The 26021-nt window shown below is 34.4% G+C and overlaps 1 long non-coding RNA gene across 3 annotated transcripts in view; it reads right to left on the bottom strand.

Annotated features, from left to right (window-relative positions):
* Positions 1-270: 270 nt before the first annotated feature.
* Positions 271-26021, bottom strand: part of LOC105489344 (uncharacterized) — a 163584-nt gene continuing 137833 nt past the window's right edge. For 2 of the 3 annotated variants that reach the window (XR_011617197.1, XR_011617195.1), the window contains one exon: positions 453-1911. This is a non-coding gene — a long non-coding RNA (uncharacterized lncRNA). Of the gene's footprint in view, positions 430-452; positions 1912-26021 lie in introns of those variants that run through there. The other variant, XR_011617196.1, reaches the window with a different exon arrangement.

Genomic DNA, 26021 nt, shown 5'->3' with positions numbered 1-26021 from the left:
CTAAAATGAGAAATAAAAAGAGTATTTTTCTTAAGCATCTATATGTGTGCATACTTACATACATGTGTAGCCTAGAACCACAGTACATTAGAACATAATAAGTGTCAGAAATATTAGTTATTATCATTAAAATTTATAATGTCTACGTAGACATTGTAAGACATTATAGACATTATGAGAAGGCAATATAAGAATTAAAAAAATAAAGGAAGAAGAAGACATGAGAGAAAAACAAAATAATTATTTATTTTAGTTTCTCCACTAGTTTTGTTTTGGTATTGACACAGTGACTCCATTTCCTTGTCATTTCCTTTAGCCTTTCTCAGTTTCAAAGTTGTATTCCACTACGGAACTTTTCGTGGAAAAATCAGCCAGTGACTATTATTCCAAGCTGGCACCCCTCCCTTTTGTTTAAGCAGAATGTATAACCTGCACAGAAGAAAAGTCAGGTGAGAATGGTAAAGAGAAACTCAAATCAAATAATGTCGTAGGAGACCCAATAAGAAGGACGTCGCCATCCACTCCATTAGTACTCCTGACATCAGCTCTTCCATAGCCATCTCCCACTTGTTTTGACAGACTCCCTCACACTTTTCCTTTTCAACTGGAAAGTCCCTCAACATCTAACTCTCGTCGTATTTACATTAGTTAAATGATGCATTTTCAAAATGCTCAGTTCATACATTTAACCCTTCAAATAGCTGAGCCAAATGTTAATTTGATTCTCATAACAGTTGATTGGCTCTCATCTTTCCTTTTGCATTCAGGTTGCTCATGGCTCATTGTGGGGATCCCAATCTTATTAGTTCAATTTCTCATCTTGCAATCACTGCTAAAGTGACTCCAAATCCTAACAATTTTCCTCTTTAGTGCGAGGTACCATTAACAGAAGCACTCAATTGACTCTTCCCCAGGAACTGAGGGCAGGATATGCTGTATAGCGTATTCTATATGGCTTATATTTTGGGCTTCCATGAAACAAAGTCACCACTCAAAAGAACTTTAAATTAGCATACTCAGGAAATCAAGAGCTCCCAATGTAATTAGCATACAGCTGCTAATTATCAAGTGAAATGCTGCATTGAGGAGGGAAGGGAGTTGACTGTTGATTTGGATGTTAACATGAAGAGATAATTTCAAACCACTTTACTTCAGCATTGTCGTTATTGAACATATGTTTCTAATTCCACAGGATGCAAAATTTCATTGGAAAGATATACAAGGCAACTATTTCTTAAAATGTATCTTAATATTATTCAATAAGTTCATTTGAATTTTGGATTGTGTTATATACCCTTGCAGATAGCAATAAGTATAGAGTTTTGTCTCATAAAAATTAACCATAACAATATTGTTAAGATGTTTGTAAGTTACAAAATGCTTTATTATGCATAATACATATACATAAATATTCTCAGTAAGGTCTTTTTAATGTGACCAGCTTTTCCAGATATGTGGACTAAGAGTTGCATCTATTTTATTTTTTCCAATTTATTACATTAACATGTATCACCTTTATTTTTGGAGCTGGATCATTTCACTTCTCAGTGCTCCCGTTTGACTCTTCCAAATGCACCCATTGTCCAACAATTTCTGCAGTTCATTCTGTTAAAGGGGTAATAGACCTATTTCCAAAGGATGCTTTTAGAGAAAAATTAAAAGTTTGATCAGTTGAGGCTGCCTTTGCTCTATTCTGCCCCGCCATTTTGCTGTTGACAAGCAGTCTTCCATAGTGAGATAGACAATTTTGCACTCTGCCGCTATGCTTTTGATTGGGCGTATTCTGGTGCCGAATTCAGAGGTGCCCCACCCTTAACTCCTAGCTTTCCACCGTGCTTGTTCATATTCACAAGTCAGCCCCTGTTCACAAAAGCATGGATCTCTAGGCACCATGGATAGCATATGAAAAATCTGGAAGGAAAAATAATCATCCATTTTAGGCATGTCTGAATTACAAAGTTTAAGAAAGAATGTAGCAATAGATGAGTCTAAAAGAGTTATGGAGTTGTCACGTCATGAAGTATCTTTTAAAGCCATACATAAAACTTTATATGTTATTCCGTGAGAAATGGGGAAATTTGAAATGTTTTAAAAAGTGGATCAACACTTTCAATTTTGGCTAACAAAGTAAAGTGAACAAAAACTGCTGGGTGGAAAAAAGATTGGAAAGAGACTCAAGTATAATTTCCAGACAGGAAACGATTGCAGTAATTCATGTGAGGGATAATGATGGAGAAAGGGATATGTTTGAGCAAATGGGTAGTGCAGTTTACTGAAGCAAGGAGCACAAAAGACAAGTCAGGTTATTTTTCTCAGTAAAGTGAATGTGAAGAGCCATTTTCTTGAGTCATGGACGGGAAAGTAACAAATCTCATATTCATGTAGAATTATGAATCATGAGACTTTTAAAGTAACACTGTTTTTAAAAAACCCTTCTTTGCAAGGGTAATTTGCAGTGCTTCTGAATAATTACATACAACATGTCAAGTGTTCTAATTACATATCTGGTCCTCGCAACAAGTCAAAAATCTGCATTGCACATTTTATTCTGGAGGTTTTACAAATATATTTACTTTTCCCTTGGGAAAACTGTATCTGAGGTAGGTTATTTTACAGCCCCAAGACCATGCCTCCAAAAAACATAAAAATTTCAAACCTTGAATGCAAAATCAAATTCTCAGATATAAAATTATATGCTTTTCAGTCTCCAATATTGCATTGCCTCTCAAAAGCAGCTCTTAAAGACTACCCAGATATTACATATTGTCTGATTCATTCAAAGAATTAGATGGTACTATTTAAAAACCATTTGTCACTGACATTAATCCAATATTTTAGAATCTTTCATTCCAAAAGCTTATATCCATTTTAATCTTTATATGAAAATATTAACTTTATTGATATTCAACAAAAATGTCTTAATAAAACAGTGTTTATGTTAGCTATTACTGTTATTCTCAGTAGAACAGAGGAGAAAAGATACATCTCAAAATGTTTCAAAAAATAGAGAAAATAATTACAAATTGTAGGACTCAGGGACAGAGTAGATAACATTGAGAGAGAACATATAAAAGTAAATATGAATTTGATATTTCAAAATAAATAGACATGAGGTGCCATTGACAAACACAAAAACTTAGAGGAAGGATTGGTTTGACAAGTGATGCATTTGATTTTATACATGTAGAAATACTTGAAATCTGAAGTCACAAAGTAACATTAAATGGAAAGATGAGAAGGATTAAAAACATTCGAGTGAACTACACAAAGAGGAAAAAAAATTTTTATTGAATGAGTCAATACTAATTACTAATTTCGTACTAATTACTCCAGTTTGTTTTATCCAAGTATTTACACAATGACCCTAGGGATGGTTAGTACTACCCCATTTTCAAAAATAATAATAATGATAGTGATAATAGAAGCAGCATTAATTACATGTATAATATTCTTAGCATTTATATTAATTTATTTAATAACCCAAAGAGTCTTCAGAAATTGATTCAATTGTTTGCCCATTTTACAGATGAGGAAACTGAGGCACAGAAATTTTAGTTCTTGCCCAAGATAACCCTATTACTGAAAGTCACAAGACTCAAATCCAGTTATAAAGCTTCAATGGGTTTAACTACCTTTAAAAATGAAAATTAAATATTTTAAAAATTCTTTGTTTTTTGAGCAGTTTTAAGTTCATAGCAAAATTAAGAGAATGGTACAAACTTTTCCCACATAGCCTTTGCCCCAACACATGTGGAGATTCCTCCACTATCCACATTCCCCACCACAGTGGTGCATTTGTTACAATTGATGAACCTACATTGACACATCATAATCCGCCATAGTCTCTAGATTACATAAGGATTCAATCTGTGTACATCCATGGGTTTAAACACATGTATAATGACCCATCATTGTGTTAAATGCCGCATTTTTACCGTCCTAAACATCCTCTGTCCTCTGTTTATTCAGTCCTGTCTCCGGGACTCCCTAGCAACGACAGTTATTTTTTCTGTATCTGTTCCTCTGTCTTTTCCAGAATGCCATATAGTTGGAATTATATATTATGTAGTCTTCTCAGAATGGCTTCTTTCACTTAGTAATGTGCATGTAAAGTCCCTCCATATCTTTTTATTGCTTGATAGTTCATTTCTTTTTAGTGCTGAATAATATTTCATTTCCTGAATGTACCACAGATTATCCATTTAACCATCAAGGACATATCGGTTGCTTCCCAGTTTTGGAAATTATGAATAGATCTGCCATAAACATCCATGTATACACTTTTGTTTGGACATAAGCTTTTAAATCAACTGAGTAAATATCAAGAACCGAGATTTCTGAACTGTATGGTCGAAGCATGCTTAGTTTTTTTAAGAAACTGCCAAATAGTACCAAAGGGACTGTACCACTATGTGTCTCCGCCAACAATAAACGCTAGTTTATGCCGTTACACACTCCCAGCAGCATTTGGTGTTTTCGATGTTCTGAATTTTGGCAATTCTGATAGATGTGTAACAGTATCGCAATGTTGTTTTAATTTGCATTCCCCTAATGACATAAGATGTGGTACATCTTTTCCTGTCCTTATTTTCCATGTGTATATTTTCTTTGGTGAGGTATCTGTTGAAGAGTTTGGCCCATTTTTAAATCATGTTGTTCAATTTTATTATAAACAAGTTTTAAAAGCTTTTGGAGACACGGATAGCAATACTTCATCAAATGATCTTATGAAAATATTTTCTCCAAGTAGGTAGGTTTTTTAAAATTTCTGTTGACATTGTCTTTCACAAAGCAGACATTTTTAATTTTGAAGTCTAGCTTATCATGTTACCTTGATAACCAATACCTTTTGGTATTATATCTAAAATATATTATATTTTGTATCATATATGAAATGACATCACTATACCCAAAGTCAGTTAGAATTTTTTCTGTTGTTATCTTTTGGAAGTTACATAGTTTTGTGTTTTACAAGTAGGACTAAGATCCATTTTGAGTTAATTTTGTGAATGGTCTCTGTCTAGATTTATTTTATTTCTTTGTGGGTATTTAGTTGTTCCAGCATCAGTTGTTGAAAAGATTGTCTTTGCTCCATTAAATTGCCTTTGCTTTCTTGTCAAAGATGAGTGGACTATATTCATGTGGATCTATTTCTGGGCTCTCTATTCTGTTCCATTGACTTCCTTGCCTATTCTTTCACCAATAGCATACAATCTTGATTAGTTCAGTTTTATAGTAGATATTGAAGATGAGTACTATCAGCATCTAACTTTGTTCTCCTGTTTTGAGTTGACTATTTCATATCTTTTGTCTCTTTATACAAACTTCAGAATCAGTTTGTCAATTTCTACATGATAAATTTCTGGGGTTTTGATTGGGATTGCATTTTATCTGTAGATCAATATGGGAAGAGCTGACATCTTGACATTATTGTGTCTCCATATCCATGAATGTGGGATATTTCTTTTTTTCAGTTCTTTGATTTGTTTCTTGGAGCATTGCAGTTTTCCTCATATATAGCAACTATGTGATTTCTTAGATCATTACATAAATATTTCATTTTGGGTGATACTAATGTAAATAATATTGTGGTTTTAAATTGCAAATTACTTCTGTTCATTGCTGGTATGTAAAAAGGTAATTGACTTCTGTATATAACCTGATATTCTGTAACTCTACTATAGTCACTTATCAGTTCCAGACGTTGTTTTGTTGATTCTTTCAGATTTTCTATATAATCATGTCATCTGTAAACAAAGACAATTTTGCTTATTGTTTCATTTTGTGTACATTTTTCCCTGTCTTTTTGCATTAGGTAGAACTTCTGCATGATGTTGAAAAGGAGTAATGAGAGAGAATATTCTTGCCTTGTTCCTGATATTGGTGGAAAAGCTTCTTATTTCTCACCATTAAGGATGTTAGCTAAAGTTTTTTTGTAATTTTGAAATTTTTCTTTATTCTGAAATTTTTTATTAAAAATGAGTGTTGCATACTGTCAAATGCCTTTTCTCCATCTAGTAATATAATTGTGTTATGTTTCATCAGCCTGTGCATGTGATTGATTATGTTAATTGATTTTCAGATGTTAAACTGGCCTTGCCTACCCAGCATAAGTTCCACTTGGTCATGGTGTATAATTCTTTTTATAAACTGCTGGGTTTGATTTTTGAATATTTTGTTGAGAATTTTTGCATCTATCTTTATGAGAGATATTGGTCTGTAGTTTTCTTTTCTTGTAATGTCTTTGTCTGGTTTTGGTGTTAGAGTAATGGTGATCTCATAGAAGTATTTTCTCTGCTTATATTCCCTGAAAGGTATTTTAATTTGCATTCCCTTAATGACATAAGATTTGGTACATCTTTTCCTATCCTTAAATGTTTAAGGATAGGAAAAGTTAATTTTTCCTTAAATGTTTTGTAGAATTAACCAGTGAATGTCTCTGGGCCTTTTTTGGAAGACAATTAATTATTATTTAATTTCTTTAAAAACATAGGCCTATTTGGATTGTCTACGTCTTGTTGTGTGTGAGGTTTGGCCCATTGTATCTTTCAAAAACTTGGTCCATTTGGGTCTAGGTTATTAAGTTTGTGGGCATACAGTTGTTCATAATATTCCTTTATTATTGTTTTAATGCCCATAGAATCGGTAGTGATATCTCCTCTTTCATTTCTAAGAATTTGTGTATTCTTTTTTTCTTAGCTGGCTAGAGATTTATTGATTGCATTGGTCTTCTCAAAGAACCAGCTTTGGTTTCTTCAATTTTCCCTGTTTACTTTTTGCTTTCAATTTCATTAATTTCTGCTATAATTTTTATTATTTTCTTCTGTTACTTTGTATTTGAAATGTTCTTTTTCTGTATAAACCTAGATTATTGATTTTAGACCTCTCTTATTTTCTCATGTATCCATTCAATGTACACATTTCCCACAAAGCATTGCTTTCACTGCGTCCCATGAGTTGTGATAGTTCATGATTTTATTTTCATTTAGTTCAAAATATTTTAAAATTTTTATTGAGATTTCTTTTTGACCCACGTGTTCTTTAGAAGTGTGCATTGTTTAATCTCCATGTACCTTGGTATTTTCAAGTTACTTTTCTGTTATTGATTTATAGTTTAATTCCAATATAGTCTGAGAGCAGAAATTGTATTTTTAATTTTTTTTTCAAATTTAGTCAGGGTGTTTCATGGCACAGAGTGTGGTATATCTTGGTGAACATTCCGTGTGCACTTGGTAAGCATGTGTAATATACTGTTTTTGAATGAAATAATTAGTAAATGTTGATTTTATTCAGTTAAATTATGATGTTGTTGAGTTCACCTATATACTTACTGATTTTCTGCCAGCCCAATCTGTTTACTTCTGAAAAAGGAGTGTTGCAGTCTACAATTATGATATTTGATTCCGCTGTTTTTTTCAGTTCTGTCAGTTTTTTTCTCATGTAGTTTGATGCTCTGTCATTAAGTGTGTACACATTAAGAATTGTCAAGTCTCCTGGATAACTGACTTTTTATCATTATGCAATGCCCTTCTCGATCCCTAATAACCTTTCCTTGCTTTAAATTCAGCTCTGTCTGAAATTAATATAGCTGCTTCTGTTTTCTTTTGACTAGTGTTAGCATGGTATGATTTCTCCTTCAATTTACATTTAATGTATATGCATCTTTATATTTAAAGGTTTTCTTTTTTGACCAACATATAGTTGGTCTTCTAATACACTCTATCTCTGATTTTTAATTGATGTATTTATACTATTGATACTCAAAGTGACTATTGATATAGTTGAATTAATATTTACTGTATCTGTTACTCTATTTGTTACCCTTGTTTTTGTTCCTATTTTTTGTCTTCTGCTATTTTTCTACATTTATGGCCTTCATTGTGTATTTTTATTCTTCTCCTTATTTATCATATCAGTTACTTCTTAAAAAAAAAAAAAGGCATTTTTAGTGGTGGCCCTAGAATTTTCAATATAGATTTACAACTAATTTAATCCAATTTCATTTTCAAATAAAACAACACCCACTTCATTGATAGTGTGAGTTCTTTATAATAACAAAATAATCCTAATTCCTTCTTTCCATAACTTATATCATTACTGTCATTCATTTCACTTATACATATGTATACAGAAGTATATTTATATGACATATACATAAGCACACATAATTGAACACATTGTTGTTATTGTTTTGAATGAACTATTTTCTCTTAGAAAATTAACAAAATTAAGTTTTTATTTCATCTTCACTTATTCCTTCTTCAATGCCCTTCCTTTCCTTATGTGTATCTGAGTTTCTGACCTTTAAGAAGCTTTTATTATTATAAGGAAATTAAAGTAATGTTTAATGGTTTCCCAATTGAAAATATACACATATATTCCAATTTACAAAGGAAAGAGATTTAATGGATTCATAGTTCCAGATGGCTGGGAGGCCTTACAATCATGGCAGAAAGCAAAAGGCACACCTCACACAGCAGCAGACAAGACAGAATCAGAGAGCCAAGCAAAAGGGGTTTCCCATTATAAAAACCATCAGATATTGTGAGACTTATTCACTACCATGAGAAAAATATGGGGGAACCACCCCTATGATTCAATCATTTCCCACTAGGTTTCTCCCACAACACGAGGGAGTTATGGGAGCTACATTTCAAGATGAGATTTGGGTGGAGACACAGCCAAACCATATAATGCGCTAAAATGTGAGAATTGAAAGCCAGTCTTTTTAGATGTAAATTCTTTGTTTTCTTCATTTCTTCATGCTTTCTCAAGAAAATAAGGTTAAACACACAAAACAATATGTTATTTAGGGAGACAGATATTGAAATAAAATCCAGAATAATCAGGACAACCTATTGTGGACAGAGAAAAGGAACAGGAGGTCACCAAAAGAAAAGAAAAAAATAATTAAAGATTAATGAGATGGCCGGGCGCGGTGGCTCACGCCTGTAATCCCAGCACTTTGGGAGGCCGAAGTGGGTGGATCACGAGATCAGGTGATCGAGACCATCCTGGCTAACATGGTGAAACCCCGTCTCTACTAAAAATACAAAAAAGAAAAAAAAAATTAGCTGGGCGAGGTGGCGGCACCTGTAGTCCCAGCTACTTGGGAGGCTGAGGCGGGAGAATCGCGGGAACCCGGGAGGCGGAGCTTGCAGTGAGTTGAGATCGCACCACTGCACTCCAGCCTGGGCGACAGAGCGAGATTCAATGTAGAGAGAGTAAGTAGTTAACAATGCCAGTTGTCAGAGACAGTAATACATTTTAGGTTGGATATATGAAAGATGTCTCTATATTATAAAGAAATATAGATGCCTCTATACTATAAATTTATATATTAAAAATTATATTAGCTCCAGGCTTAACAACACATTAAACTACACCGTAAAATGTAAGAATTTTTCTCACCAAAATTCTTCTCATCTCTGAATACTGTTTTTATAGAAATAAAGACATCATTGAGTTTTAAAGGTTTCTATAATTATTCAGATAACAAAAGAATCATAGAATTTAGAACACTTAATAAAGTCATCAAGGCTGTGTTCTCTGAACACATCAAGTTGTTACTTTTTTTACCCCTACTGCAAATAGAATTATTATGTGTGTTAATTTAATTGCTGCTTTTAAGTCATTCTTACCATTTCCCTATTTTTAGAATAAAGACCTTTTGCAAAACATTTTTCTTTTCTCTCAGCTCCTCCAAGATTACTACCAAATGTATCACATTCTGTCATCGGTTAATTGACTGATCCAGGCATTGTCATCATAGAGCAGACAGGAGAGGGCAGAGCTTCCTGTCAGCACTGAGCTCTCATTAGTGCTTGCTCAAAACGCTGGCTCGCAAAGATTTGTATGATCACCATTCAGTTCAGAAAGGAAAAGTTGCCATGATCAATTAGTACCATCAGCTGTGGTGGAAGAAGGAAAGGGTGGAGTCTATAGGTCATAAATTTACCATTCCAAGATTTTATACCACTATAGACTGAATGCTTGTGTCCTCCCCAAATTCCTGTGTTGAAACCCCAATCCCTATATGATGGCATTTGGACTTGGTGCCTCTGGAGGGTAATTAGGATTTGATTGGGTCTTGAGAGAAGCACTTTTATAATGGGATTAATGTCCTTGAAAAAGGAAGAAAAGATGCGAGATCTTTCTCTCTGTCTCCATGTCATGCCAAGGAAACACCAAGCAAAAACCTGAGGAAAGACATCATCTGCAAACGAAGAAGAAAGTCCTCACCAGACAGTGAACCAGAGGGCAATTTCCTCTTGGACTTTGCAGCCTCCAGAACCATGATACATACATGTTTTTTATTTAAGCCACACAGTCTGTGGTGTTCTGTTACAGCAACTGCAGCTGACTATAACAAGTTACTTAGGACTAAAATTTGCATAACAAGAGTTTCCTCCCAGGTCCAGCAGTAGGATTCTTCACTATGAAATGGGATACAGCAGGGAAGGCTTTGTGAGCTTAGCTAAGTGAGTACTGGCTGCACATGTTACCTACCCCATTATCACAGTGGAGTTGAGTGAGTGGTCTGGTCAATAAACTTATGAGAGATCAGATAATTCTTAGAGCATTCATGTATAATCAGAAGCAGTGAACCTTCCAAAAAGTGTGGGATTCCTGATGCAGATGTGGAAACCTCCAGTGCATTTGGCTAGGTGGTTGATGCAGAGATGCAGAGTATGGAAGAGATTAAGAAAATGACCTTACGTATCTCAAGTATCTTCCACATCCATAAAATGAAGTTAAATCTAAAGAAAGGTGATTAAAAACTCAGAAAGACAAATATTGCATGATCTTACTCATATGCAGGAGCTCAAAAGCAAGTTGATCTCATGGAGTAGAGAGTACAATGGTAGATACTAAAGGGCTGGGAAGAGTGCGGGTGGGCATGTGCTGCAGGGTGGGGACCAAGAGAGGTTGCTTAATGGGTAGAAATATGCAATTAGATAGAACTCATCCATTCTAACGATCAATAACAGAGTAAGCTATCTGTTGTTAATAACAATGTATTGCATATTTCAAAAAAACTAGAAGAGAGGGCTTGAAGTATTCTCAAAACATAGAGATGATTTAAATACTCAAGGCCACGTATATCTCAAATAGCCTGACTTGATCATTACACATTATATGCATGTCATGAAATATTAAGAGTATCCATAAAAAAGAAAAGTGATACAAACTAATAATAATTGTGACAATAATTAATAAAATTTTAATACTAGGTAACTGAATTAAAAACTTTACTTGTATCTGTTCCTTTATTCAATTGACAATTATCTGGTCTTTGCTATATGCCCAGCACTAGTGCAGACATTGATTATCCAGTGGTGAGAAGAAATCAACATGGTTCATCCTCTCAAATAATTTAGAGCCCATAATATTATTTAATTTTTCTTATGACCTTGAGAGAAATTGGTAGTCTAATTAAGCTTATACCTACATACAAAGTATGAAGTAATTGAGGCTAACACAGATAACATGATGTGTCCAAGTCCCCTCAGCTACTAAATGCTATTGCCAGAATTTAAACTCAGGCCAACTGAGAGTCAGATGCCTTATTTTAATTACTAAATGATATATAAAAAAGTAAAAAAAATTAGTCTTTAGGTTACCATGTCATAAATGTTAAAACCAATAGGAAGAATAATATAAGAAATATAATCATGTTTATTGGTTGAGATGTGCGCTCAGTTTGAAGAAATGATTAGAACTCTGGTCACGGTTCTCAGAATAGCATTAATTGAAAGTGGAAGAATATTTTCTTGTATCTATTCCAGTAAGTCACGCTGCTACTTGTCTAGTTAGATACAAAGTTGATAGAGGGAAGGGTCTCAATCCAGTTTTGCTTTGTTTTGAGAAAGAGTCTTGTTCTGTATCTCAGGCTGGCGTGTAGGGATTATCATAGTTCACTAGTCTTGACCTCTAGGGATCAAGCAATCCTCCCACTTCAGCCTCCTGAGTAGCTGGGGTTACAGACATGCACCACCACCCCTGGCTAATTTTTTATTTTAATAGCAATAGGATCTCCCTATGTTGCCCAGGCTGGTCTTGAACTTCTGGGCTTAAGGGATCCTCCCAACTCAGCCTTCCAAAGTGTTGGGATTATAGACACGAGCCACTGTGCTTAGTCTAGATTTATTTTGTAGGAAATGACTTCAGATCTCTGTAATGTTTCAAAATGGAATGGTTACATCTTTCTCCCTCAACTCCAACACACAGAAAAAGAAGGTGGTATGGTTGGAATAAAGAATGAGAAATATGATGAAAAGCTGGGAACAAGAATGCCTTCTGATGGAGAAGGGCTGGTGCATTTTTAGGACCATGAAGATAAGCAGTATATTAAGTAATGTTTCCTATATAGAGCTGCAATTGCTGTGGGACAGTCTTCAGTTCCTCCTAATGACGGTTGTGTGTCCGTGATCTTTATGGAAAGGAAAGGAAGCAGAGTGTTGTCTAGACTGGGAAGAGAGGGTGGCAAGAGAAGAGGGCACACAATATGACTGCATGGCTTGGGACAGGCTGCAGTACAGCAGGAGACTGCTTCATCGATGCAGCCGTGAGAGACACAAGTCTCCTGTGAATAACCGCAAACATTGGGTTGTTCCCAGTGCCAGAAACATAATTGGTTAGGCCCAATGCAAGATGAAATGCAGAAACCATTACCATTACCAAAAAAAAAAAAAAAAAAAGAAAGAAAGAAAAAACAAAACAGTAGGAAAATAGTGCTGTGAAAGGCATTACATATCAAACATTTTTACTTTAAATATATTGTATTACTTAAAGAATGTAATAAAATAATCATGACAAATGAGTAATAGCATAAATTTACAAATTGCAAACCTAACTTTGGAGTTTTAATGTAATATAATACATAGTAATAGTGTATAGTATTAATGCAGTATCTCAACTGGGCATGAGAAGTTTCTGATTAGCTTTTCTATAAATTAATTGATTTTGTCATCAAAATCTACACATTTAACCAATGCATTTTCAACAGATATAATTCAGTGTGGCATTGAATTATGGAGTAGAGAGTAGAATGGTAGATATGACCATTCTTAGGTAGTAAGAATGAGATCTTACTAGATCTTAAATATTCTGGGTAATTTTTACTTCTGAAAAAGACATTTTTGTCTTTGATGCAACTGTTGTTGAAGCTGTGAGGTGTATTTTGTAGGCTGTAATAAAATTGGGATACATTTTTATAAATTAATTTTAGATAAAAATTTATCACATCCAGAGCCGATAATTTTCACGGAAGAATTTTTCTTAAAAGATTCTAATTCTTTATACAAATTAGTTCCATCTATGTTCAAATTCAATTTTAAATTCAAATTTGAAGATTTTTAAGAACTTCAGGGCAGCAGCAGAGCATTAAACTAATTTTAGGGCAGGGGTTCTAAGGGCAGGGGCCCATGAAATTGTGCAGATAGCCCATGAGGCCAGCCAGCCCCACTAGGTCTTTTGTATCCCAGATTGTGAAATGAGTGTCATGTTAAATAAAAGTGAGATATACCAAAACCAGATTTATAGAGTGGTGAATTCTGGAGCCATGTTGGCTTTATCTTCAACAACACTGGAAGATATCCGGATAAACCAGTGTTTATATTTTTATTTTTTAACTCTTGATGAGACACTCTGCCTTGACACTGTTCCTCCTAATACCTAATGAACCCTTCCTACATCTGTAAATTCCAGGAAAATACATTTCTACTCAATTATCACCTGGGAGATGGATTCAAAAAGTCCCCTGAAATGACTTGTCCTTGAATAATTGCAAAAAAAAAAAAAAAAAAAAAAAAAGCAGAGAAGAACAGAATTACTCCTGTGATAATACTGAATAATCTAATGTTACAAGAAAAAGAAAAACAGAAAAAAGAAAATCTGTATAAATCAATTTCACCTTACTAAATAGTGGAAAGCCTAGTTTAATAACAATCCCAGTATAATTTAAAATTTAATGTATTATTGGCATATTAGTAACACTGCCAACAGACTGTCTCTCATCAATTTTCCAGAGACTATGAATGTAGAATAATTATGAAATAATTAGGGAAAATGTTGAACCCCCTTCTATTCTCCTTACAAAACTATATACACATGATCAAACTTAGCTTTTTACACTCAAAGAAGAATGTAAATATATTTTCTAATTTCCCTCTCAGATTCCTAATGACATTACTTAGGTTACAAAAGTTTAAAAAATACGTTTTGCTCATTACTTTAAAATATCTTATTAAATTATCCCCACAACAAGTATGTAGGTCTATCCTTATTTCCGTAGATAAAAAGAGTTTTGGCAATTAATCTTTTCTAGATTTGGAATTTGGAAAAGCACGTGCTTGAAGTGGCCACTTTTTATCTTCTTCATAATCCAATCCGACATGACATATTCAAAAGTGAAAAGCCAGTCACTTGACTGACATTTTTATCTCTCCAACTCAAGTTCCACCCTATTACTGGAACTTAGAAAGAGACTCACTAATTGCAGAGCCAGGTCATGATTGCAGAGCCAGGTCATGATTTCTATTTAGAAGAGAAGCCAGCTCACGCCAACTACTCAGTATCATAACTAGTTAGGAGCTTTGAGAATTTCTTCTAGAAATACTGTCCTTTCTGAGACAAAGTTTGGATTTTGGGAAACACAATGGCATGTTTTAGTCCTTCCCCTTGGTCAGCAATAGTATAATTTCTGCCAACTACTGATGAGCAGAGGTACGACTCCATGTGAGCTGTGAACTCTAACCTCTGAACGTTTTACTTGACTGGACTGTGTATTTGCTGCTTTCTTAAGTGTGGAATGTGATGAGGTGGGGAACAGGAAGAATCCGTGGTTATTCCTAGTATCAGTGATTATAAATAAATCATCAGTAGTTGGCAGAAATTATACTACTGCTGATCATCAAGGCATTGATTTCACTGAGTTGCTGGATCAGTGTATTGGTGGAGCCATGTTGGTAGATCAAGAAGTTTCCATGTTGGTTCAAGGTTATGGCTGTGGCAGTAACATTTAACTGGGGATCTATACAACTCAAGGTGAGAGCACCATAATTTATAGGGTGAGACATTTAAAATTCATCCATAACTGCAATCCAAGAGCATATGTGCATCTTTAAAACAAATTCTGGAGATGCATAAGAAGGTGCTGTAATCCATGTCTCCAATGTCCTCCGAAGTCTTTAGAGCACACAATAGCCGTTGCATGACACACTGTAGCAAAACTTACCACACTGATTTTGTAAGTCACTAAGATGTTTATTAAACACTACACTTTCTGCAGTGTTTTAGAATCAATGTTTTTTTTTTCCCAGAGCTCCAGTCCTGCTCTAAAATTTGTGTTTTCTAATACTACAATAAATTTTTTTAAAAAAACCTTTTTCAACGGATTCCTATTCTTTATCATCACAAGCCCTAAATACAAGAAGTAATGTTGCCCTAATGTCTGCCATAATTGCCAGCTTATTTTCATGGTATTAGAAAGCCTGAGGTGACTAATTGGCTGCTGTTTTGGAGATTCACAGATCTCTGGAGGATGTGATCTAATGAACTATATTGGTATAAATTGTCAAGTACTCATCCGTCCTTTTGCCTTTGACCATTGTTTAACCTACTTCAATTTTCACAGAGATAAAAAAATTTTTCATCAAAACATCTAAATATTTAAGGTCAGGAAGATTGCACAGAAATCAGAACAGTGATTTTTATCTCAGTACTTACATTGAAATATAAGAAATAATGTAATCTCTAGGACATAATATATGTTTAAAACGAAATACTGTGACACAGATTAGTTCAAACAACACTTTTCTTACACCAAATCTCAGAATAAGGTATATTTGCATATTTTTTGTTTAATTTCAATACGTGTTTCATCTTAAAAGTTAAAGTAATGCAGTTTATTTCGTGAATAGAGTGTTTTTTTTTTTTTTTTTTTTTTTTTTTTGAGATGGAGTCTCGCTCTGTCACCCAGGCTGGAGTACAGTGGCACGGTCTCGGCTCACTGCAAGCTCCGCCTCCCGGGTTCCAGCCATTCTCCTGCCTCAGCCTCCCGAGTAGCTGGGACTACAGGTGCCCGTCACCACGCCCGGCTAATTTTGTGTATTTTTTTTAAGAAGAGACGGGGTTTCACCTTGTTAGCCAGGAAGGTCTCGATTTCCTGACCTCGTGTTCTGCCCGCCTCGGCCTCCCAGAGTGCTGGGATTACAGGCGTGAGCCACCGCGCCTGGCCGTGAACTCTTATTATAATGTCACCATTCTTTTTCAGTACTAAAATGTGTATCAGGATTTGGGGCACTATTTCTGAGATATAAATATGACGTTGGTACATTGTTCACCTCGAGTTCACTGTGTGTGCATGTGTGTATTTAATGAGACTCCATTATGTTTACAGGGGTCAGTACTATGAGTGGCTTATTCCAGGGACTGAGATTACTCCTAGAAAGTCAGAGGTTGATATGGTTTGGCTCTATGTCCCCACCCAAATCTCACGTTGAAGTGTTGGAGGTAGTGCCTGGTGGGAGGTGATTTGATCATGGGGGGTGGTTTGTAAAGCTTTAGCACCCTAGTGCTGGCTCGTGATAGAGTTCTCGCGAGATCTGGTTGTTTGAAAGTGTGTGGCACCTTCCCCTTCACTCCCTCACTTCCTCCTGCTCCACTGTGTGAAGAAAGTGCTTGCGTCCTCTTTGCCCTCTGCCATAATTGGACGTTTCCTGAGGCCTCTCCAACCATGTTTCCTGTACAACCTGTGGAACTGGGAGTCAAGTAAAACTCTTTTCTTCATAAATTACCCAGTCTCAGGTAGTTCTTTCTAGCAGTGTGAGAATGGACTATACAAAGCTTTCTTAAAATGACAAGTTTACTGAATTATGAAAAAATCATAAAGTAAAAATCATCACCTCCTAGAATCTTTTGTCAGAGATTACTAAATCCTGTAAAATGTCAAAATAATCTGCAGTCTGCTTAAAGAGTCCTCAGATCTACAAAACCTAAATAAAGACTTGGAGGGATGCAATTTCAACAGAAGCTGAAAAGCCCTCAGCACGATAGAGTTCTATAGTGACAGTATACTAGCATGGGGGAAAACAGCTATTATGTTGACAGTACTCTAACAATATGGAAGATTCAGGTTTTCTAGAGACATATTCTATCCTGTTTTATGCCTTTTTACAAAAAACAGAGAGAAATATTTTAAGGCTGAATTCAATATTGCCAGGCCTTAATTTTTGGCTTTTGCCTGCATTTACCAAAAATATCTCGCAAGTAAGTTTTCTTACTTGAAGTGAACATTTGTATTAGTATTTTCTCCAAATACACTTATCTTCAAGCCTGCAGCCCACTTCAGTGTAACTCAACAATTACCATCCTCTTATGTTTGCCTGATAGTGAGAATATATTCACAAATTTAAGCTGGTTCCAGTCTGTTGAATAGAAATATAATTTTAATGTGGAATATGGCTTTTGTGGCTATTCTAGGGGAACTTTTGGTATGAGATTAGAAGAAAATTCTGCTTCCTAATTAATTGAGGCTGTTTATCAGACAGTGAGTTCTGAACACCATGAGATAGACAACTGTCAAAAAAGGTTTACATTAAATCCAATTTGTTTTTTTTTTTTTTGAGACAGAGCTGCCCAGGCTGGAGTGCAGTGGCATGATCTCGGATCACTGCAACCTCTGCCTCCCGGGTTCGATCAATTCTCCTGCCTCAACCTCCTGAGTAGCTGGGACTTCAGGCACATGCCGCCATGTCTGGCTGATTTTTCGTATTTTAGTAGAGACAGGGTTTCACTGTGTTGCCCAGGCTGGTCCTGAACTCCTAAATTTAGACAATCCGCCTGCCTCGGCCTCCCAACGTGCTGGGATTACAGGTGTGAGCCACCGCGCCCAGCCTTACCATTTTGTTTTTCTATTGAAGTAATATTAAGGAATAATAAACCATTAAGTACATAATTTCTTCAGCCCTCTGAAGTTCTCTGAAATATTTCAAAAGCGAAACAAACAGAAACTCCCCAAAATCTTCTCCCATCCTTATCTTAAGAAGTATTAGGTTGGTGCAAAAGTAATTGTGGTTTTGCCATTAAAAGTAATGACAAAAATAGCAATTACGTTTGCAACAACCTGACATATTTTGAAAAAGCACAACCCCATCTACAGTTAAACTCTACGTATCCAAGAGTCAGCATTCTCCTTAGAGGCAACATAACCAGTCTCCTTTTTAAAACATTTTGTACTGGAAATGTGTTTTCTAATTCCAATTAATTCCAGTCTGTTTTGGAGGCTGAAGGGTATAGAATCTCTTTCTTTATACACAGATATAATGAAGATAAGAATTAGTATGAAAAAATTCTCTAGGCATAAAATATGCCATAAATGTCTTTGCACAATTACTGAGGATTTTTAAATGAATATGTTTTTCCTTGGAGAAAAGTGGACCACACGTAATAATTTCTCACAAATATTTACCAAATCATCTTTTTACCAAATAAAGAAATGATTGCCACATGGCAAATATTAAATAAATGGTTTTGACTTACAAATTTAAATTGTCCAAGAGTTCCCCAGGAGCTACATTTTAATTAACCCCAGAATTTATAGAAAGCTAACTTGAGCTGCTAAAATTAAGCAAAAAAAAAAAAAAAAAAAAAAAAAAACACTAAAAATACATTTCTCTCAATTTTGATTGATTTCTTCTTAAGACTTTATTTGCTATGAAATTCCCTAAATATTATTTCATAGCCATCTCTAGAAGTTGTCATTGTGATTTAAGATGCCTAATGAGGCTTGCCCATGCAACAGGTTTTACAATAGTTAGAATCAATATTCCAAATGCTGCAGGCTCTATGCTTTCAATATATGTTTTAATGGAGATAAGAAACTTATAGAAATGAGCTGTTTTCTTTGAAAGATACTAGCGAGTTACATTCCCAAAGATAGTTAGCATATCACAGGTCACTCTTAAGAAAAGTTATCTACACAATGACAAGGAAGACAGATTTAAAGTGTTTTGACAAAAAGTTAAATAAATCAACTACTTAAAATTGTCATGATAATGAATTTCCATTTCCCATCACCATTTCCTTTGTTTTAATGAAAATGTAATACTATTACTTAATGGTTTTGCAATAAAATTAGAAAATTCCTGCCCTTCTCTTTTCTTCCCAACTCTTCCTCCAAACAAAAGTCAAAATTCTCATTTACTGCTTCATAAATGTTCAATATATGACGGTTATTGAAAAGCATCCTATATACATGCACACACGTTGCCTGTAATGGAAGAACATTTTATGAAGTAGAAAGTAACATAATGGGCTCACATAAATAGAATTTACTGTTTTTGCCATATGCTCCATGATCCAAAACCTTGGTAGAAAGCTGACTTGGCTCACCAAAAACTCACAGTGCTGGCCGAAGCACCACATGTTGGAGTAATGCCTCTAGGGTATACTTTATGGTTTAGCTTGGCAAAAAACACACAGTACCTTTTCTCACAAGGCCAGAATTCATTGATCTGGAACAAAAGAGGAAAGATGGGAGAGCTCTTTTTCTTTGTACACTTAATAACCTCTTTTTATTTTTTTGGTGGAGTCTTGCTCTGTTGCCCAGGCTGGAGTGCAGCAGCTCTATCTTGGCTTACTGCAGCCTCTGCTTCCCGGGTTCCAGCAATTCTCCTGCCTCAGCCTCCTGGGTAGCTGGGATTACAGGCACATGCTACCACACCTGGCTAATTTTTGTATTTTTAGTAGAAACGGGGTTTCACCATGTTGGCCAGTCTGGTCTCGAACTCCTGACCTCAGGGGATCTGCCCACCTTGGCCTCCCAAAGTGCTGAGATTATAGGCGTGAGCCACCATGCCCAGCCCACTTAATAACCTCTTCAGGAATTTTCCTTCTTCCTGCTATACCTTTGTGTTCAGTGGGTTGGGAGATCCATTTACCAAGGGATACATAATCATGAGGCAATCTCAGCTTCCATAAGAGTTCATTAAATTGGAAGCCTCAATGACACATTAATGTATTTTCCTCTCATGTTGATGAACCAACATAAAAAGAAATGGGTTACTGTACTGGCCAGGGTTATTGATTATCTTACAAAGGGGATATTTGGTCCAGCTATGGTGGCTCATGCCTGTAATCCAAGCAGTTTGGGAGGCTGAGGCAGGCAGATCACTTGAGGCCAGGTGTTTGAGACCAGCCTGGCCAACATGGTGAAACCCCATCTCTACTGAAAATACAAAATAAATAAATAAATAAATAAAGCCAGGCATGGTGGTGCCTGCCTGTAATTCCAGCTACTCGGGATGCTAAGGTGGGAAGATTGCTTGAACCCGGGAGATGGAGGTTGCGGTGAGCTGAGATCATGTCACTGCACTCTAGCGTGGGCAACAGCAAGATTCTGTCTCAAGAAAACAAAACAAAACTAAACTAAAATGAAAAAACAAAACAACAACACAACAACAAAAAACAACAAAGGGGATATTTGATACTGGTATGCTACAGAACCAAGAAGGACTCCCTGGAACCAAGGACATTTACTGGATCTCCTCTTAATACTCTCATGTCCAATAATTATGGTTTATAAGAAGCCAGCAAACAAAAGTAAAAGATGATCACCAAAGGAAAGGAAAGTTTGGATAACTACCCTATTGTAAAACAAACAATGAAACAAACTAATTGTTTTCCAAGAGCCAGGGGTTCAGTCTAGGTGCTGCTGCTCACTGAACAGAAAGCCAGTCATTGAGACAATGAGTATTGAAAGGGAAGAGGCTTTAATTGGGTGTTTCAGCCAAGGAGATGGGATATAAGTCTCAAATCCATCTTGTTGACCTATATAGGAAGAAAGAAATGTAACTATGTGTGGGAAAACAGGTAATAGGAAGGGGTAAGCTAGAGAAGTTGCTCAACAAGAAGCAGGTGGCTGGTTAGAAAAACAAGATTATGGGAGGGGAAAGGAAGAAATCATGAGGAATGAAGGGTCTGGCATCTCATTGTTTGGATGCAGTGATCCGGTGAGTTTCATTTCTTTGATAATTTTTGAAAGGTCTAAGGGTCATTTATGGAGGAAGCAACTCAAAGAAAACAAATGTAAGATTCAAGCCTTGAGACTAGAAGGGTCAATTTCTATGCTTATCCAAAAACAAACAAACAAAACAAAGCAAAACAAAACTGCCTATGGGACGATTTGTTTTGTTTCATTAAATAAAAGAATAAAAAAGAAATTCGATGGTGGAAGAATACAGTTAGATTGACTGTCAACTTAGACTTCGCTGATCAGCTAAATTGTGAAGTTTGTAAAAACTATATTTAGTATGAACTAATTGTTCACCCTTGCCTCCTTACATAAAAAAGACTAGAGGTGAATAAAGTTACAATCTATGTTCATGGAAGGAATATAACTGAACCAACACATGATGATGTAATGACTAATGGACTTTGGACATTGTCTGCATTGAGATTATTACTACAGTGTAGGTGGAGGACAAAATAAATTTTGAGATATGAAAGGGTGCAACTTTATGTTATGTGCCATCTTCCTCATTCATTGTGTGACTTTTGCTGCTCTTTTTTTGTGCCCCAGGAGACAGACCTCTATCATCCCTGATTTATGGTTCATAATGGCTAATGGGATACTCTGGAAAGACTTAGAGTGAAGAAGGAGAGGAAGTTTGGGGTGTTTATTTTCTTTCATGAGTTTATTTTCTTTCCTGCCTCAGTCTTGTTTGAGGATAGCTTCTTTCCTGTATGGTCTTAGGTCCTGTTGAGAGCCCCTTCCTGCACAACTGAAAATTCTCTTTCTTCTTAAGGTAATTTTATGTCTCTCTAAAAATGTATCCATTTCACCCAAGTTATTTAAATTTTTGTCATGCAATTGTGTACAATATTTCCTCATAAGGTTTTTATTCTTATAGTTATGTCCTGTATTTCATTCTGGATTTCAGTAATTTTAGTCTTCTTCCCTTCTCTCTATTTTTCTTCATCATTGTAGTTAAAGGCTTGTAAATTGTACTGGTCTTTTCAAATAAGCAACTTTTGGTTTTGTTGATTTTATCTATTGTTTTCAAGTCTCTATGTTACTTAATTCCTCTCTAAACCTATTATTTCCTCCCTTCTTGCTTTGGATTTTGTTTTCTCTTCTTTTTCTAGTTTCTTAAAGTTTATATGTAGGTTTTTGTTTGAAAATATTTCTTCTGTGTTAATGTAGCTGCTTATGGCTATAAATTTTCTTCTGATAACTCTTTCTGCTGTATCCCATTAGTTTTGGTAGATCATGTTTTGTTTTTATGACAAAGTGTTTTGTAACTTTTATTATGATTTGCTTTATCCATCAGTTATTTAGGAAGTTTTTAAGGTTCTACATGTTTTTGATTTTTCGAAATCATATTGTTGTTGACTTACAACTTCATTACATTGTGGCTAATAAACATAGTTTATGTGATTCCAATTCTATTAAATTTATTTAAACTTGTTTAATGGGCAAATATATAACCTATTCTGCATAATGTTCTATGTGTACTTTAGAAAAAAGTATATTCTTCTGTTATGATTGGAGTGTTTTTCTAGATTCTGTTAGTTATATTTGGTATCTAGTGTTTGTATTAATGATGGTTCTCTAGAGGGACAGTACTAATGAAATATATATATAATTATATATTAAATTATTTATTACATAATATAAAAATATATTTATTATATTATAATATGTTAAATTATATAACTTAAATTATAGAAAATATATTAAATTATATAAAATATTATATAGATATTAAAATTTATTATATAATATAATATAAAAATATTATATTTATTATATATATAAATAAAGGGGAGTTTATTAAGTATTAACTCACATGATCACAAGGTCACACAATAGGCCATCTACAGGCTGAGGAGCAAGGAGGGCCAGTCCGAGTTCCAAAACTGAAGAACTTCTTCAGTTTTCAATTTTTTTGGAGTCCGAGATTCGAGGGCAGGAAGCATCGAGCATGGGAGAAAGATGTAGGCTGGGAGGCTAGGCCAGTCTCTCTTTTCATGTGTTTCTGCCTACTTATATTTGAGCTGCTCTGGCAGCTGAGTAGATTGTGCCCATCCAGATTAAGGGTGGGTCTGCCTTCCCCAGCCCACTGACTCAAATGTTAATCTACTTTGGCAGCACCCTCACAGACACACCCAGGTTCAATACATCTTTGTACCCTTCAATCCACTCGAGTTGACACTCAGTATTAACTATCACAGTGTTGTTCAGTTCTTCAGATTTCACTAATATTTTGTCTAGTTGGTCTACTCATTGTTTTAAGTGTGGGTATTGATATACCCAACTATTTTTCCTAAATTGTTTATTTCTCTTTTCATGTCTGCCAGGTTTCTCTTCATATATTTTTCAGTCTGTTGTGAGTAGTATATATATTTAAAATTACGTTTTTTTGGTGAACTGTCACTTTCATCATTATAAAATGCTCTTTTTCTGCTGTTAATATAGCCATACCAGCTCTCTTTTTATCACTTTGTCTTATGGGATGAACGTTTTTATCAGTTAATATTCAACTCATTCATATATTTGCATTATAAATAATTATTTTGTAGATGGCATATAGTTGGGATGTTTATTAAATCTATTTTTACCAAACTCTGCCTTTTAATCAGAGAGTTTAATTCATTTACACTTAATGTAATAATTAATAAGGTGGGATTTATGCCTACAATTTTGCTATGTTTTCTATATGTCTTACTTTTTTCCTCAGTCCTCCATTATAGTATTCTTTTGTGTTAAATAAAAATTTTATTGTACCATTGTAGTTCTCTTATTCATTCTTTTACAGCATATTTTAAATGTTATTTTTATTAGTGGCCCTAGGTATTATAATTAACATCTAAATTTATAATGATCTTATTAAGATTAACACTTTTCTTTCAATAATGTACACAAATTTTGTTTCCTTATAGTTCTATTCCCCACTCCTCTTCTTTTATTTCACTTTTTTAAAATTGCCAAGGTATTCCTGGATTATTTATTTATTGTCACAGAGTACATTTTAATAGATGATTTGTTCATCAATATAGATTTATTATCATTACATTATACAATTGTATTTTAAATGATACAGACCAAAATAAAAGAGAGTTATGAAAAATACATTTGTACTCTTATATTTAGTAATATAGTTACATTTACTGGTTAGATTTCTATTTCTTCATGTGAATTTGAGTTACTCTCAAGTGTACTTTCATTTCAGCCTGAGAGACTCTAGTATTTCTTGTAGTGCAAATCTACTAACCATGAACCATCTCAAGTTTTGTTTTTCTGAGAATATCTTACTTTCTCCTTCATTTTTTTGAATAATTGTTTCACCACATGTAAATTTTTGAGGACTTTTAAAAAAATTTTTGCACCTTATGTAAGTCATCCTATTAATTTATGACTTCCATGATGTCTGTTGAAAAATCAGCTGTTAATCTTATTGAGGATTACTTGTACGTAATGATGTCAGTCTGTCTGAAGTTCCCAGTACACAAGGAGCGAGTTCCCAGATGGCATAGGGTAGGAATAACAGCTTACTACTTTTGCTGGTTTCTTAGTACTTCACTATCTGGTGTTGGTTTATTCAACACATAATAGTCTCTTTTAAAAAATATTGTTTTTTTAAATTTAATATTTTGTTTTAAATTTAATTTTAAAAATGGACATACCCTTTGAGTATATCATTTTTTTCCAGCCAAACAATGACCAATCAATATAGTGATCAAATTCAATAGAACTGAAATATTTCAGGCACCAAATATGTGCAAAGCAGAGAGCTAAATTCTACAGTTGTTTTAAAAAGGGCAACAGTAAATTTTCTATGAAATCATGTTTAATTTTGCTTTCTGATATTTTCTTTAAATCCACATTGCTTTAGATTTAGATATAATTTATTCAATGTGCATTTATTTTTCTTTAAGATATTGCTACAGATTTAAAAAATAAGCATACTAAAACAGAAAGAGGATAACATGCATTCCTATGGTTATTATCCAAGTTATTATTCATTATTTTCATTTCATTATATTTTCAGCATTATGTAGAAAATATCTTTAAACATTTGGGGACTGCCAATTACAAACATTTTTTGAATTTTCTAAACCTTTTTATGTTTTGAGATATAATATTTAGATAATAAATACAATTTCATTTTCCTTAATTGAATACCATTAATGTAATGAAAACATTTTGTTTGAGAATTTAATTTAGATGGATTTAATTATTTAAAGCTGTAGAGATTTGCATATAAACAAGCTTGAAAGGATTTTAAATTGCAACAGTATGCATAAATGTTATATAATGGAAGCCTGGTTCTACAGCTACAGAAGACATACACAGCATTTAAAATAACATCAGATTAAACAAATTATGTTTATGTATTATAATTGCTTAAAAATAATAGTATGAATTTGTGAAATAATAACACATGGTTTTCTCCTGAGTCATATTGATCAAATCTTTTATTATTTTTCACTGTCCCTAGTGTCTTATCTGAAATGACAATAAACCACATAATGTATACTTTTCATCCAAAATTATGATATCAACTTTTTATTTTGAAATGATTCTAGATTTACAGGAAGTTTCAAAGGTAGTAAAGAGAGGTCCTGTATACCCTTGACAAAGTTTGCCCCAAATGATTACATCTGACATAATTGTGGTATCAAACCAGAAACTTTACATAGTTACAATATGTGAGAATAGTTGTATACCACTTATCAAGTGTTAATTTGTGTTGCTACCACACAGCCAAGATGAAGAGCTCTATCATCACCCTCAAGATCCTCCTGCTGCCACACTTCACATCACACCCTCCTCCTTTGCACGATACTGACACTAGTTTATACTTAGGTTATTTTGAGAATGTTATATAAATGGAGTCATACAGAATATGACTTTTGAGATTGACATTTTTCATTCAGTATATTGCCTTAGAGGTCTACCCAAGTTGTTGTGTATCAATAGTTTATTAAGTATATTCACTTTTATTGTTAAGTAG

The sequence above is a fragment of the Macaca nemestrina genome, chromosome 19 (genome assembly GCF_043159975.1).
Source record: "Macaca nemestrina isolate mMacNem1 chromosome 19, mMacNem.hap1, whole genome shotgun sequence".
NCBI classification, from domain to species: domain Eukaryota; kingdom Metazoa; phylum Chordata; class Mammalia; order Primates; family Cercopithecidae; genus Macaca; species Macaca nemestrina.
This window is presented reverse-complemented; position numbering and strand designations above follow the sequence as displayed.